The sequence below is a fragment of the Ranitomeya variabilis genome, chromosome 2 (genome assembly GCF_051348905.1).
Source record: "Ranitomeya variabilis isolate aRanVar5 chromosome 2, aRanVar5.hap1, whole genome shotgun sequence".
Taxonomy (NCBI): Eukaryota; Metazoa; Chordata; class Amphibia; order Anura; family Dendrobatidae; genus Ranitomeya; species Ranitomeya variabilis.
In genome coordinates this window covers 372082939-372097502 of record NC_135233.1, presented here as the reverse complement: position 1 = coordinate 372097502, position 14564 = coordinate 372082939, and the positions used below count along the sequence as shown (strand labels likewise).

The 14564-nt window shown below is 45.3% G+C and overlaps 2 protein-coding genes across 3 annotated transcripts in view; one reads left to right on the top strand and one right to left on the bottom strand.

Moving 5' to 3' along the window:
- DDR1 (discoidin domain receptor tyrosine kinase 1) overlaps positions 1–2166 on the bottom strand; it is a 55287-nt gene extending 53121 nt beyond the window's left edge. The window contains exon 1 of one of the 2 annotated variants that reach the window (XM_077285969.1): positions 1744–2166. The gene's annotated coding sequence lies outside the window, so the exon portion shown is untranslated. The remainder of the gene's footprint in view (positions 1–1743) is intronic. The other variant, XM_077285965.1, reaches the window with a different exon arrangement.
- GNL1 (G protein nucleolar 1 (putative)) overlaps positions 1–14564 on the top strand; it is a 127082-nt gene that overhangs the window by 78505 nt on the left and 34013 nt on the right. The window lies entirely within an intron of this gene.

The following is a 14564-nucleotide window of genomic DNA, read 5'->3' as shown; positions in this document are numbered from 1 at the left end:
GTTTATATATTCAAAAAAAGAGCGGCAAAGCTGCTAACGGCCAATAGAAAACCGTTACAATAGGCACCAAACATACCAGAAAAAACTGGATAAAACCAGTGTCACACTTTCAGAGATGACTGACCTGACCTTTATTTGACCTTTCTTCTGACAGAAAGCCATATTAAATGACAGGGTCCATGAGGCCATGAGACCCCCGCTATATTTCTTTCAGGTTTACGCGGGGGGGCTAACATTCCCATTAATTTAAATGGATGAAAGATGTTGCAAAACGCTGAAAGACTTGACCTATTGCAGATTTGATAAAAAGCACTGATCTCTTTTTTAAAAGAAAAAAAATAAGCAGCATTTGCATGAGATTTCAGAAACCTCATGTGATGGCTTTTATCCTGTCAACACTGTTTTTTGGTGCAGAAAAATCAGCTGCAAATACTCAACATGTGCACATACACTGATAGAGTTATTAACCCCCCACATGCTAGGGTCATTTAATAAATTAAATTCAGGCTATATCTCAGGGTCTTGATCAAACTCAATTATCCTATGCAGAAACAAGTAGTATCCATGATATGAACGCAGGTGTCACATCTCATGTATATATATTTTTTATATACACATGTTTTACACCACTTTTAACAAGGGGATGTGGCTCCTCGGTAACAGGGCATGGCTCGTGATGTGACATTATGCGCCAAAATGTTGGCACAAATGTTTTCAGTCTCGACACTCATCCGAGAATTCGGAACTGTGATTTTTTTTTTTTAATTAATTATGACTAGATTTAGCATTCTAAATATTAAATACGGAAGGAGTGTAGCATTCGTTCACATTTATAAAAAAAGGTAAAAAAATAGCAGCATGTAGCCCTTTTTTCTGTTAGAATTATGCTCTATATGACAAAATCCCAGAAAACGCCATTGTAGGGTTCAGTGGGATTTGTTTGGTGCCGAAACCTGAAAGTGACAGCACCTGTGTTAGCTGAACCTTAGATGGCGGGATCACAACTTCCTGTAGCATAAAGTTTAAGTAGGGCACAGATCCAATAGTCATGTACTAGGTGCAGACTGCAACGTGTGGACCAGTTGCGCGTCTCCTGACTGTAACGCAATGGCCTTATACAATCCTACGAGGCTGTTGAGTTTGAATCAGAAGATCAGCCTATCCAGACATTGTGGTCTCCACACGTCAAGCCAATCTTAATTTAGCAAAAAAAATAAAAAATGAACATGTTACTAGGAATTATTCATATAGTTTACACTTAGTATGAATTACTAATACTAACGGGCCCAGGTTTGCAGTTCTTTACCATGTATCGGAGCTTTCTCTAATAATGATTTTTATGATGGATTGATCAGAGTAGAGTTTTGGTCTCAGTATGTAGCTTTCCCATATGGAAGACATCTTTAATATCTCACATTCATTAACACTTTATGGATTTTACGTATACTCAACACTTTGAGCTGAATTTACCACGTATATTGTCCTAACCCTTACATTTAGAAAGTTACCAATTCATAATTTGTAAGGCAAAGCCATAAAGCTAAAGCTAAACTAAAAAACAAACAAATGAAACATATTATTGTGCTGCCCCTTATTACCCTGCTGTTGCCTATGTGGTAAATACATTAACGACAGCACGCCGACGGACCCTTGTATGGCAAATGTGCCAATAATACGTTACTAGGAAAATATATACCGTATATCACGCAATTAAAATATACAAATTACAATACATTTACTTACAACCAATATGTCTTGAATCCCTTTTTGACCCCTGGTCCTTTAGTATGGGATTCTTTGATGTTCGTCGGCCAGTAAAGAAAATGAGGTAGGTGAAGTATTGAGGGGTCTTGGTGGGTAGTAGATGTGACAATCCTGTAGAGATCCACCAGCGAATGCTCCCACGTGGAGGCCAGTTATAGAATAGGGATCAATGCCCAGGTCCCGCGTTTACCCTACAAATTTCCATAGATCTATATGATCTGACTCTGACTTATGACTGTAATATTGGGTCACTTTCTGACGTCTCCAGAACAAATGTTAATTTTTGGTTCATTAAATGAAGTTTTGTGTCCTCTGCCCCGTCCTGGATTTAATCGTCCCAAACAATTCTGCCTTCTGGATATTTTCTGTTGCCGTCAGTGTTCCTCACAGGCCTCTCCTCGTTCTCCCACTTCCCAAATGAATTCCCCCTCCTCAGTCTCTGTGTCTCTGTGCTCCCCCTTCTCCTTCCCACCACCTGTCGCTATAACTCAGCCCTACATAGACTTCCAGTGATAGTGACACAACCAGTGACCACAGACAGACTGACAGACACTGACATCATGAGACAGGTACCGTAAGTATTCCACAGATTCCTCCACAGAGGTATGTTACCAAGATCAATCTCCTTCACAAGTGGTGCGATGTCATTTGGCCCTTCTTCATGGGATCAGGCTCTAATACAATTTTTAATTATTATTATTTATTATTATAGTGCCTTTTATTCCATGGCACTTTACATGTGAAAAAGGATATACAAAATAAAAAACAAGTACTGTAAGGGGCTCACAATCTACAAAGGATGGGTGAGGATACAGTTGTAGGCTTATTGGAAGAAGTAGGTCTTCAGGTTCTTTTTGAAGGTTTCCATGGTAGGCAAGAGTCTGATATGTTGGGGTAGAGAGTTCCAGAGTAGGGGGAACGCGCGGGAGAAATCTTGTAAGCGATTGTCGGAAGAGGAGATAAGAGGGGAGTAGAGAAGAAGATCTTGTGAGGATCGGAGGTTGCATGCTGGTAGGTACCGGGAGACGAGGTCACAGATGTATGGCGGAGACAGGTTGTGGATGGCTTTGGATGCCATGGTTAGGGTTTTGAACTGGAGTCTTTGGGTAATGGGGAGCCAGTGCAGGGATTGACAGAGGGGATAGGCCGGGAAATAGCGGGGGATAAATGGATTAGTCGGGCAGCAGAGTTTAGAATAGACTGGAGAGGTGCGAGAGTGTTAGAGGGAAGGACACAGAGCAGGAGGTTGCAGTAGTCAAGGCGGGAGATGATGAGGGCAGGCACTAGAGTTTTTGCAGATTCTTGGTTGAGGAATGTGCAGATCAGAAAATATTTTTGAGTTGAAGTTGGCAGGAAGTGGAAAGGGCTTGGATATATGGTTTGAAGGAGAGGAAAGAGTCAAGGATTACCCCAAGACAGCGAGCTTGTGGGACTGGGGAGAGTGAGCAGCCATTTACTTTAATGGATAGGTCTGTTGGGGGAGTCGAGGGAGATGGGGGAAAGATGATGAATTCTGTTTTCTCCATGTTAAGTTTTAGAAATCTTGCGTAGAAGAAGGATGAAATAGCGGACAGACATTGTGGGATTCTGGTTAGTAAGGAGGTGATATGTGGTCTAGAGAGGTAGATCTGTGTGTCATCAGCATAGAGGGGATACTCAAAGCCGTGAGATTCTATGAGCTGTCCCAGGCTGAAGGTGTAAATGGAGAAGAGCAGGGACCCTAGAACTGAACCTTGCGGGACTCCGACAGATAGGGGGCGAGGTGAGGAGGTGGTGTGTGAGTGGGAGACGCTGAATGTCCGGTATGTTAGGTATGACGAGATCCAAGACAGGGCCAAGTCTGTGATGCCAAGAGATGAGAGGGTCTGTAGTAATAGGGAGTGGTCCACTGTGTCAAAGGCAGGAGACAAGGTCCAGGAGGAGGAGGGCAGAGTAGTGTCGCTTGGCTTTGGCAGTTAGTAGGTCATATTTTTGTATCACACACATGCATACAAATCTGTGGGTGCTTATTAAACAATGGACTGCACTCAAATGTCATCCGAGGGCAATCCGATTACCACAGACACTGGCAATGGAGAAGATTAAAAAATTAAGTTCTCCATCTTCTCCGCACTTGTGCTGCGAGTCATGCAAGAGAATTGGATCGCAGTAAGATGACTCTCGGTTCAATCTCTGACAGATTTTGAGCTGAGTGTCATTATCATAATTGTCCTGATTCTCTCACATGAGAGAATCTACATCAGAGTGATCGTACCCCTTACTGAGATGGTGTGGAAATTGTTGGCCGGAATGACATTCTTGGTCAATGCCATAGTCTAAAACATTCCCGATCTTTCATGCTTCTCTTCCTGTTCTCCTCCATTCTGTCCAGTATTCTCTACTATAGCCAGACACACTCCTCATAGTTTAGTGGCCAAAACCTTGCAGTCCATCTCTACCTCATGGAGGTCTTTGGTGACTACCAAAGTTCCCGTTAGATCCAATGCCTCACACCGATTCTAGGCAGCCCTAGAGAATCTAAACCTTGGAAGTGACTATTTTTTCCCTTGGCTTTGAGAAGTCGTTAGTTGTATATAATATCTGCCCATGAAGCCCACAAGGAATGAATACGCATAGAATGAATATGCAGCCAGTCTTATAATTAGTATACAGTGCTATTTCTGGATCAGAATCACTCGCTGGAGGAGACTGGCACTAGGGGGATTCATATGGAAGTATAGTTTCCCGATTTACTTCAGAATCTTTCATACCTGGACCCCCGCTAAGCGGGGAAACCTCACACTCCTCAGACAGGCCAAGGTCCCGACCAGCGCTGACCGGCAGGAATTTCACACTAGGTGGGAACAGTAGTCAGGTTCCTATTGGCTGCGTGGTTGACTCTCTGTCTCCTCTGGCTGCTGGTTGTCGGCCAACTGCATAGTATGAGGCTATTTCTCTGCACGATACATGATAGTGGCTCTAGCGCTGTCTAGATATCCAATGTGACTTAGAAGTCTTTGGACTTGAAGTAATTGTTTATGCATTTCTTGATCACCACCATCCACACTGGCATGTGGTTAAGGCAGCCAATTGGTAATTATATTGGTAACATGTCCTCCATAGGGAGGTCATCAACATCACCAGTGGATAACTCCCAACTGTCCTAGATCCAAAGGAACATTCTTCAATTTGGGGGATTTTCGTCATTTAGAGAATCTGATCTTTAAAGGGGGTATTCTCATGTTTGGAATTGATCCCCTATCCTTGCAATAAGGGATAACTTCCCAATCACTGGGGGCCTGACCACTGAGACCTCTACTGATACCGAAAACCAGGGCATCTGGAAAACCCTGTGTGAATGGAGCGGTGGTTGGCCATGTGCACTTCATTCTTAATAGGACTGTCAGAGATATCTGAGTGCAGCATTTGGCTATTCTACGGCTCTCCAATAAGATTGAACGAAGCGGTAGCGATCATGATCGACAACTCCATTCACTCCTCCATTAATATGGGATTTTTCAGAGCCCCAGGTCTTGGAAAGGTGGAGGTCCCCCAATCGAGTACTTATTCCCTATGCCAGTGTTCCCCGTAGTCAGACCCTCAGCGATTGAGTAATTATTCCCTATGCCAGTGTTCCCCGTAGTCAGACCCTCAGCGATTGAGTAATTATTCCCTATGCCAGTGTTCCCCAACTCCAGTCATCAAGAGCCACCAACAGGTCACGTTTTCAGGATTTCCTTAGTATTGCCCAAGTGATAATTCCAGTACCTACACAGGCAATAATTCCATCTCCTGTGCAATACTAATGAAATCCTGAAAACATGACCTGTTGGTGGCTCTTGACAACTCGAGTTGGGGGACACTGCCCTATGCAAAGGATAAAGTATAAGTTTGAAACTTGAGAATACCCCTTTATAGGCTAGAAAGCCTCTTTCATGCCCTAAGATGTTAGATTTTGGAGTAGCGTGATCTATTGTAGACTGTATTAATATTGTATTATTCCTATAGAAGTCAATGACCCCTGTAAAAAGGAATCTTCTCACTTTGATCCTTATGTTTATCCATATTTTGATACCTTCTTGAGAAGGAGGCCTATAGAGTAGATTTTATACACGCAGTTCTTAATCTGGCCATTAGATGCTGTGATGAGCCACATTTCAGATCACAGAGCTTGATCTTCTGCCTGATGATGTGACACATAGTAAATGCAACAAAAGATCATAAAGACTCTGCTGTGTGTATAATTATCTGTTTTCCCGCTTTTCTCATACTATTTTAACCAATTAGTAACCGGGCTTTTCATCCCTTAAAGGGAACCTGTCACCTGAATTTGGCGGGTCCTTTTTTGGGTCATATGGGCAGTGTTTTCGGGTCTTTTATTAACGCCTTTTTTTCCCGCTGGCCGCACGCTGGTCGCAAAATTGACTTGCCGTTGACTCGCTTTCCTCCCTAGTTAACACGTGCGCAAAGCAATCTTGCCTTGAGCACGTGCAGTATGCTTTGCCCAACTGCGGGCAAAGCCGAAAACCATTAGTGCGCATGCGCCGGCGCACTATGTCCTGGAAGTATTTTGCTGTGTCCCAGCATGTTCTCCTTCTTATAGTAATGTCCCATCCTGGTCCCCTTCATATAGTAATGTCCCATCTTGGTCTCCTTCTTATAGTAATGTTCCACCCTGGTCTCCTTTGTATAGTAACGTCCCTCATCTTGGTCCCCTTCTTATAGTAATGTCCCATTCTGATCCCGATATTGTAGTAATTTCCCCATCCTGGTCCCTTTCTTATAGTAATTCTCCATCCTAGTCTTCATCTTGTAGTAATGTCCCCATCCTAGTCCCCTTCTTATAGTAATTCCCCATCCTGGTCCTCATCTTGTAGTAATGGCCCATTCTGGTCACCTTCGTATAGAAACATCCCTCATCCTGGTACCCTTCTTATAGTAATATCCCGTTCTGGTCCCCGTCTCATGTTAATTCACCATCCTGGTCCTCATCTTTTAGTAATGTCCCATCGTGGTCTCCTTCGTACAGTAACGTCCCTCATCCTAGTCCCCTTCTTATAGTAATTCCCCATCCTGGTCCTCATCTTGTATTAATGCCTCATCCTGGTCCCCTTCTTATAGTAATGTCCCATTCTGATCCTGATATTGTAGTAATTTCCCCATCGTGGTCCCTTTCTTATAGTAATTCTCCATCCTAGTCTTCATCTTGTAGTAATGTCCCCATCCTAGTCCTCTTCTTATAGTAATTCCCCATCCTGGTCCTCATCTTGTATTAATGCCTCATCCTGGTCCCCTTCTTATTGTAATGTCCCGTTCTGGTCCCCATATTGCAATAAGTTCCCCATCCTGATCCTCTTCTTACATTAATGCCTCATCCTGTTCTCTTTCTTGTAGTAATGTCCTCTATTGTGCCTTTATTCACATACACATAAAAGAAAAAACAAATTCTTCTCACCCGTCCTCCATTCCCTCAGTATCCTTTCTGCACATGCAGCCCACAGGCACTGTAGACCCGTTGACGATCGCGGCCTGGTCCAGGCGTCCACCGACATTAGCTCTTTATTTCAGTTGAATGTGCGTCCTTAGTCATGTATTGCCCGGCAGAGACAAGCTAACTGTACAGCAATAGCAGCCACCGGCCAATGAGAGGCCAGCAACTCACTTCTGCTTGCTGGTGCATGGCAATGATGTCATAAGCCACCACGCTGGCACGCCGAGGTCAGCTGCTGGCCTCTGATTGGCCGGCAGCTGGCATCGGTTTTGCTGTGCAGAGAGCCTGTCTCTGCCGGGCAATACATGACTAAGGACGCACATTCAACTGAAATAAAGAGCTAATGTCGGCAGACCCCTGAACCTGGTCACTATCGTCAAGTGGTCTACAGTGCCCGCGTATTTGAGAACCCTGCCATAACCCGACACATCAAAGGCCCTGGGTATGCTGAATTATTGCCACTTACTGTAGATGGGGATACACTGAACCTGTTTGTCAAGAAGAACACCAGAGGGATCATGCAGATCCCACCGCTGTCAACAGTTTGTCACGGAGAACAGCAGGGAAGTCACGCAGATACAACCACTGTCACCAGTTTGTCAGGGGACACAAAGTCACAGCCTCCTCCAAATGTCAGGACCATTACACAATTGACTGACGACTGACAAGTGATGGATGAGGCAGAGACTGTTTCCACTACTAGGCTGTTATTGGGGAACTCACAGTAAGCGTATGATTTATACACCTCCGATTCCAACGCATGGAATATATAAAACGTATAATATATATAAGTACCCCAATATGATCACTGTCAGCACCACAATAACAAAATAAACCATTGGTGCAACCACCAATCGTTTATACAGGCCGATTGGACACCCGTTACAGGCAGCGTATGGCTTCAGGGGTGCGGTTTACAGAGCAAGAGGAACAGAGCTATTAAATTTTATATATTTAATCCCGAAAGGTAGGCAGTGTTTATTTCTTTGCCCCTGTTGGTCCCGAGTGGTAGATATTGTCATCATGTTTCCAATCACAATTTTACCATTCTATAGAGATGCAAGATGGCACTGATAGCATCATCCATCTGTCTAATATTAAGTTGGAGGGGTTAGAATGGCCTTATGGTGATGTGAGTGAATATGTTATGTTCGTTCCTTTGCTACAACGCTGAAAATAAATCTCCCATAAATAACGGAAACCCCAATATTCATCAATGACTACTGGCTCCAAAGTGTCTCAGACAAGCCATTTGAATGGAGTAAGCTCTTACCTTGGAAGTGTACTTCTTTTTCTATGAATATACAAACCCCAGTCTTAGTGACTGGTACTCAGAGCAACCACTTCTACACATAAACTTTTGGCACAAAAATAGGACATAGATTTTCAATAACTGTATTTATTGAGCCAACCCTTATAAGACAGATTACATGCCAACGTCTCAGCCCTTCTGGCCTTTATCAAGGTTATCTGTCCAGGTGCTCATCAATGGGTCGAGGATATCTGTTCTGTTATGTGTAAGTGTATGAGGGAATGGCATGGCATAGCATGTTTGTGCCAAAGGGCTTTTTTTTTCTAGAAATGGTTATTCTATTTTTCATTCTGAGCACTAATTTTTGGATAATGCATACCCTCTTATTTACTATTGGTACTAAGAGTAGATCTCTGTTGTAATTACCTGTTCACTCTAGGAGGTCCCTACTTCAATTGAAGTTGAAGTGTCATCTCTTTCTCACTTCCCAGTTATAATTAATCCCATACAGTACAGACCAAAAGTTTGAACACACCTTTCATTTAAAGATTTTTCATGACTATGAAAATTGTACATTCACACTGAAGGCATCAAAACTATGAATAAACACATGTGGAATTATATACTTACCAAAAAAGTGTGAAACAACTGAAATTATGTCTTATATTCTAGGTTCTTCAAAGTAGCCACCTTTTGCTTTGATGACTGCTTTGCACACTCTTGGCATTCTCTTGATGAGCTTCAAGAGGTAGTCACCGGGAATGGTCTTTCAACAATCTTGAAGGAGTTCCCAGAGATGCTTAGCACTTGTTGGCCCTTTTGCCTTCACTCTGCAGTCCAGCTCACCCCAAACCATCTCGATTGGGTTCAGGTCTGGTGACTGTGGAGGCCAGGCAGGGCCGGCGTTTACGGCAGGCAGACCAGGCAGCTGCCTGGAGCCCCCGCTCCCCAGGGGCCCCAGCTAGCGGCGTCACGCAGCCTCTATGGGGCCCCTGTGGGGCAGGGGGGCCCGCCTGCCGCCAGCGCCGACTCCCCCGCCGCATTGAACTATACCGATGTCTGCTGATATAGTTCAAAGCAATGATGGAGGAGAGTCACCTGATGCTCCCTCTCCCATCATTCCCCGCTCTGCCTCTGACACTGCGGGTGCACGTCATTGCGCACTCAGTGTGTGCCAGGCAGTGCAGCAGGAGCCGCCGACACAGGAGCAGGGGGCAACGCGGACACAAGGAGAGGTGAGGAGCCTGTGTTTTTTTTTTTTTACTGGACTGTGGGGCCATTCTCGGGAGGGGAGAGGAGGGGAGGGAAGGGGGGATGTGGGCTGTGCTGTATACTACTGTGTGGGCAGTGCTGTATACTACTGTGTGGGCAGTGCTGTATACTACTGTGTGGGCAGTGCTGTATACTACTGTGTGGGCAGTGCTATATACTACTGTGTGGGCAGTGCTGTATACTACTATGTGGGCTGTGCTATATACTACTATGTGAGCTGTGCTATATACTATGGGGGTATATTATATTCTATGGAGGTGGCTGTGTTATATACAATGTGGCTGTGTTATATATTTGGGGGGTACATTATACATTATATTCTATGGAGGAGGCTGTGTAATATACTATGGGGGGCTGCAGTATATTCTGTGGGGGCCTTTATTAGATTTTATGAGGGATGATTGCATCATACTCTTTGATGGGGCTACATTATATTCTTTGGGGAGGTGGGCTGTATTATATCCTGTTTTGGGCTACATTATATTCTGTGGGGGGACTGTATTATATTTATATTCTATGAGGGGTGATTGCATTATACTCTATGAGGGGGCTACATTATACTATATGGGGGGCGGCATTATATTCTATGGGAAGGTTACATTATACTCTGTGGGGGGTTACATTATACTCTGTGGGGGGTTACATTATACTCTGTGGGGTGGCTGCATTATACTCTGTGGGGTGGCTGCATTATACTCTGTGGGGTGGTGGCTGCATTATACTATATGTGGGCTGAATTACACTGTTTCGAGGACTTTGGGGAATACATTATACTATATAAAGAACTATGGGGTGCATTATACTATAGGAAGTGAATTGTACTACATGGATGACTATGGCGGTGCATTATACTATATCGAGCACTGTGAGGAGTGTATTATGCTATATGGAGGACTGAGGAGTATATTTTAATATATGGAGGACTATGAGGAGTGTATTATACTATATGGAGGACTATGGGAAGTGTATAATACTATATGGAGGACTATGAGGAGTGTATTATACTATATGGAGGACTATGGGGCACATTATATTATATGGAGGACTATGGGGTGTGCATTTTACAATATGGAGGACTGTGGAGCACATTATAATATATGGAGGAGTATGGGGTGTATTATACTAAACAAGCAAAATGCTGCATATTTATTGGGTGATTGGATTGTTTATGCCGGAATAAAAATCATTGTTCTCAGCAGGACATCGCCGGTGTAAACTGTAGATGTGCTGCTGATAATATGATACTGTATGGTGATCTGTTAGTGATCTATTAGTGATCATTCTGTCCCCATCATTCTTTCTCAGACGGTGGAAAGAGGCCGGGAAACAAGCGTCCAACGACTTCAGTATTGTCGATCACACTCGTTTAGCGGCCTGAGATCAGCGCATGTAAATACAACTGAAATTCTTCTGTGTGATGTGCAATATGTTAGCATTTGGGGCCCCATTTTAAACTTTGCCTAGGCCCCCACTTTGACTAAAACCGGCCCTGGGGCCAGGTCATCTGGCGTAGCACCCCATCACTCTACTTCTTGGTGAAATAGTCCTTTCACAGCCTGGATATGTGTTTGGGGTCATTGTCCTGTTGAAAAATAAATGATGGTCCAACTAAACGCAATCCGGATGGAATAGCATGATGCTGCAAGATGCTGCCTTCAATTTTGAATAAATCCCCAACAGTGTCACCAGCAAAGCACCCCTACACCATGCTTCACGGTGGGATCCAGGCATGTAGAGTCCATCCGTTCACCTTTTCTGCGTCACAAAGACACGGTTGTTGGAACCAAAGATCTCAAATTTGGACTCATCAAACCAAAGCACAGATATCCACTGGTCTAATGTCCATTCCTTGTGTTCTTTAGCCCAAACAAGTCTCTTCTGCTTGTTGCCTGTCCTTAGCAGTGGTTTCTTAGCAGCTATTTTACCATGAAGGCCTGCTGCACAGAGTCTCCTCTTAACAGTTGTAGAGATGTGTTTGCTGCTAGAACTCTGTGTGGCATTGACCTGGTCTCTAATCTGAGCTGCTGTTAACTGGCGATTTCTGAGGCTGGTGACTCGGATAAACTTATCCTCAGAAGCAGAGGTGACTCTTGGTCTTCCTTTCCTGGGGCGGTCCTCATGTGAGCCAGTTTCTTTGTAGCGCTTGTTGGTTTTTGCCACTGCACTTGGGGACACTTTCAAAGTTTTCCCAATTTTTCAGACTGACTGACCTTCATTTCTTAAAGTAATGATGGCCACTTGTTTTTCTTTACTTATCTGCTTTTTTCTTGCCATAATACAAATTCTAACAGACTGTCAGCTGTGTATCCACCAGACTTCTGCACAACACAACTGATGGTCCCAACACCATTTATAAGGCAAGAATTCCCACTTATTAAACCTGACAGGGCACACCTATGAAGTGAAAACCATTTCCGGTGACTACCTCTTGAAGCTCATCAAGAGAATGCCAAGAGTGTGCAAAGCAGTCATCAAAGCAAAAGGTGGCTACTTTGAAGAACCTAGAATATAAGACATAATTTCAGTTGGTTCACACTTTTTTGTTAAGTATATAATTCCACATGTATTAATTCATAGTTTTAATGCCTTCAGTGAGAATTTACAATCTTCATAGTCATGAAAATACAGAAAAATCTTTAAATGAGAAGGTGTGTTCAAACTTTTGGTCTGTACTGTATGTTCAAAGTCCCCCTCTCAGGAGATGTCTTTATGGATTTTAATTTTTCTATATGACACTTTTGGTGTTTTTTCTATTACATTTCATCTATATATATAAGAGGCATCGTGATTACTCGCTAATCCCGCCCCCACCACATTACCACACACAATCCCGCCCCCCACCACATCACCACACACAATCCTGCCCCCCCACCACATTACCACACATAATCCGGCCCCCCCAACACATCACCACACATAATCCCACCCCCAACACATCACCACACATAATCCCGCCCCCAGCACATCACCACACATAATCCGGCCCCCCCAACACATCACCACACATAATCCGGCCCCCCCAACACATCACCACACATAATCCCACCCCCAACACATCACCACACATAATCCCGCCCCCAACACATCACCACACATAATCCTGCCCCCCACCCCATTAGCACACAATCCCGCCCCCATCACATTACCTCACACAATCCCGCCCCCCACCACATTACCACACACAATCTTGCCCCCCACCACATCACCACACATAATCCCGCCCCCCAACAAATCACCACACATAATCCCGCCCCCCAACACATCACCACACATAATCCCGCCCCCAACACATCACCACACATAATCCCGCCCCCCCACCACATCACCACACATAATCCCGCCCCCACCACATGACCACACATAATCCCGCCCTCCACTACATCACCACACATAATCCCGCCCCCCAACACACCACCACGCATAATCCCGCCCCCCACCCCATCACCACACATAATCCCGACCCCCACCCCATTACCACACATAATCCCACCCCCCCAACCCATTACCACACATTATCCCGCCCTCCCACCACATCACCACACATAAAATCACCACACATAGTCCCGCCGCCCCACCACATTACCACTCATAATCCCGCCCCCCCACATCACCACACATAATCCTGCCCCCACCACATCACCACACATAATCCCGCCCCCAACACATCATCACACAAAATCCCATCCCCCCACCACATTACCACACACAATCCCGCCCCCGACCACATCACCACACATAATCCCGCCCCCACCACATCACCACACATAATCCCGCCCTCCCACCACATCATCACACATAATCCCGCCCCCCACATCACCACACATAATCCCACCCCCCACCACATCACCACACATAATCCCGCCCCTCCACCACATCACCACACATAATCCCGCCCCCCCACCACATTAACACACATAATCCCGCCCCCCACCACATCACCACACATAATCCTGCCCCCCACCACATCACCATACATAATCCTGCCCCCCCACCACATTACCACACATAATCCCGCCCCCCACCACATCACCACACATAATTCCGCCCCCCACCACATCACCACACATAATCCCGCCCCCCAACACATCACCACACATAATCCTACCCCCCACCACATTACCACACATAATCCCGCCCCCCACCACATCACCACACATAATCCCGCCCCCCACCACATCACCACACATAATCCCGCCCCCCAACACATCACCACACATAATCCCGCCCCCCCACCACATTAACACACATAATCCCGCCCCCCCAACACATCACCACACATAATCCTGCCCCCCACCCCATTCCCACACATAATCCCGCCCCCACCACATTAACACACATAATCCCGTCCCCCCACATCACCACACATAATCCCGCCCCCCACCACATCACCACACATAATCCCGCCCCCCACCATATCACCACACATAATCCAGCCCTCCCACCACATCACCACACATAAAATCACCACACATAATCCCGCCGCCCCACCACATTACCACACATAATCCTGCCCCCCCACTATATCACCACACATAATCCCACCCACCCACCACATCACCACACATAATCCCACCGCTCCACCACATCACCACAGATAATCCCACCCCCCACCACATTACCACACATAATCCCGCCCCCCACCACATTAACACACATAATCCGGCCCCCCCACCACATCACCACACATAATCCCGCCCTTCACCACATCACCACACATAATCCCGCCCCCCCACCACATCACCACACATAATCCCGCCCTCCCACCACATCACCACACATAAAATCACCACACATAATTCCGCTGCC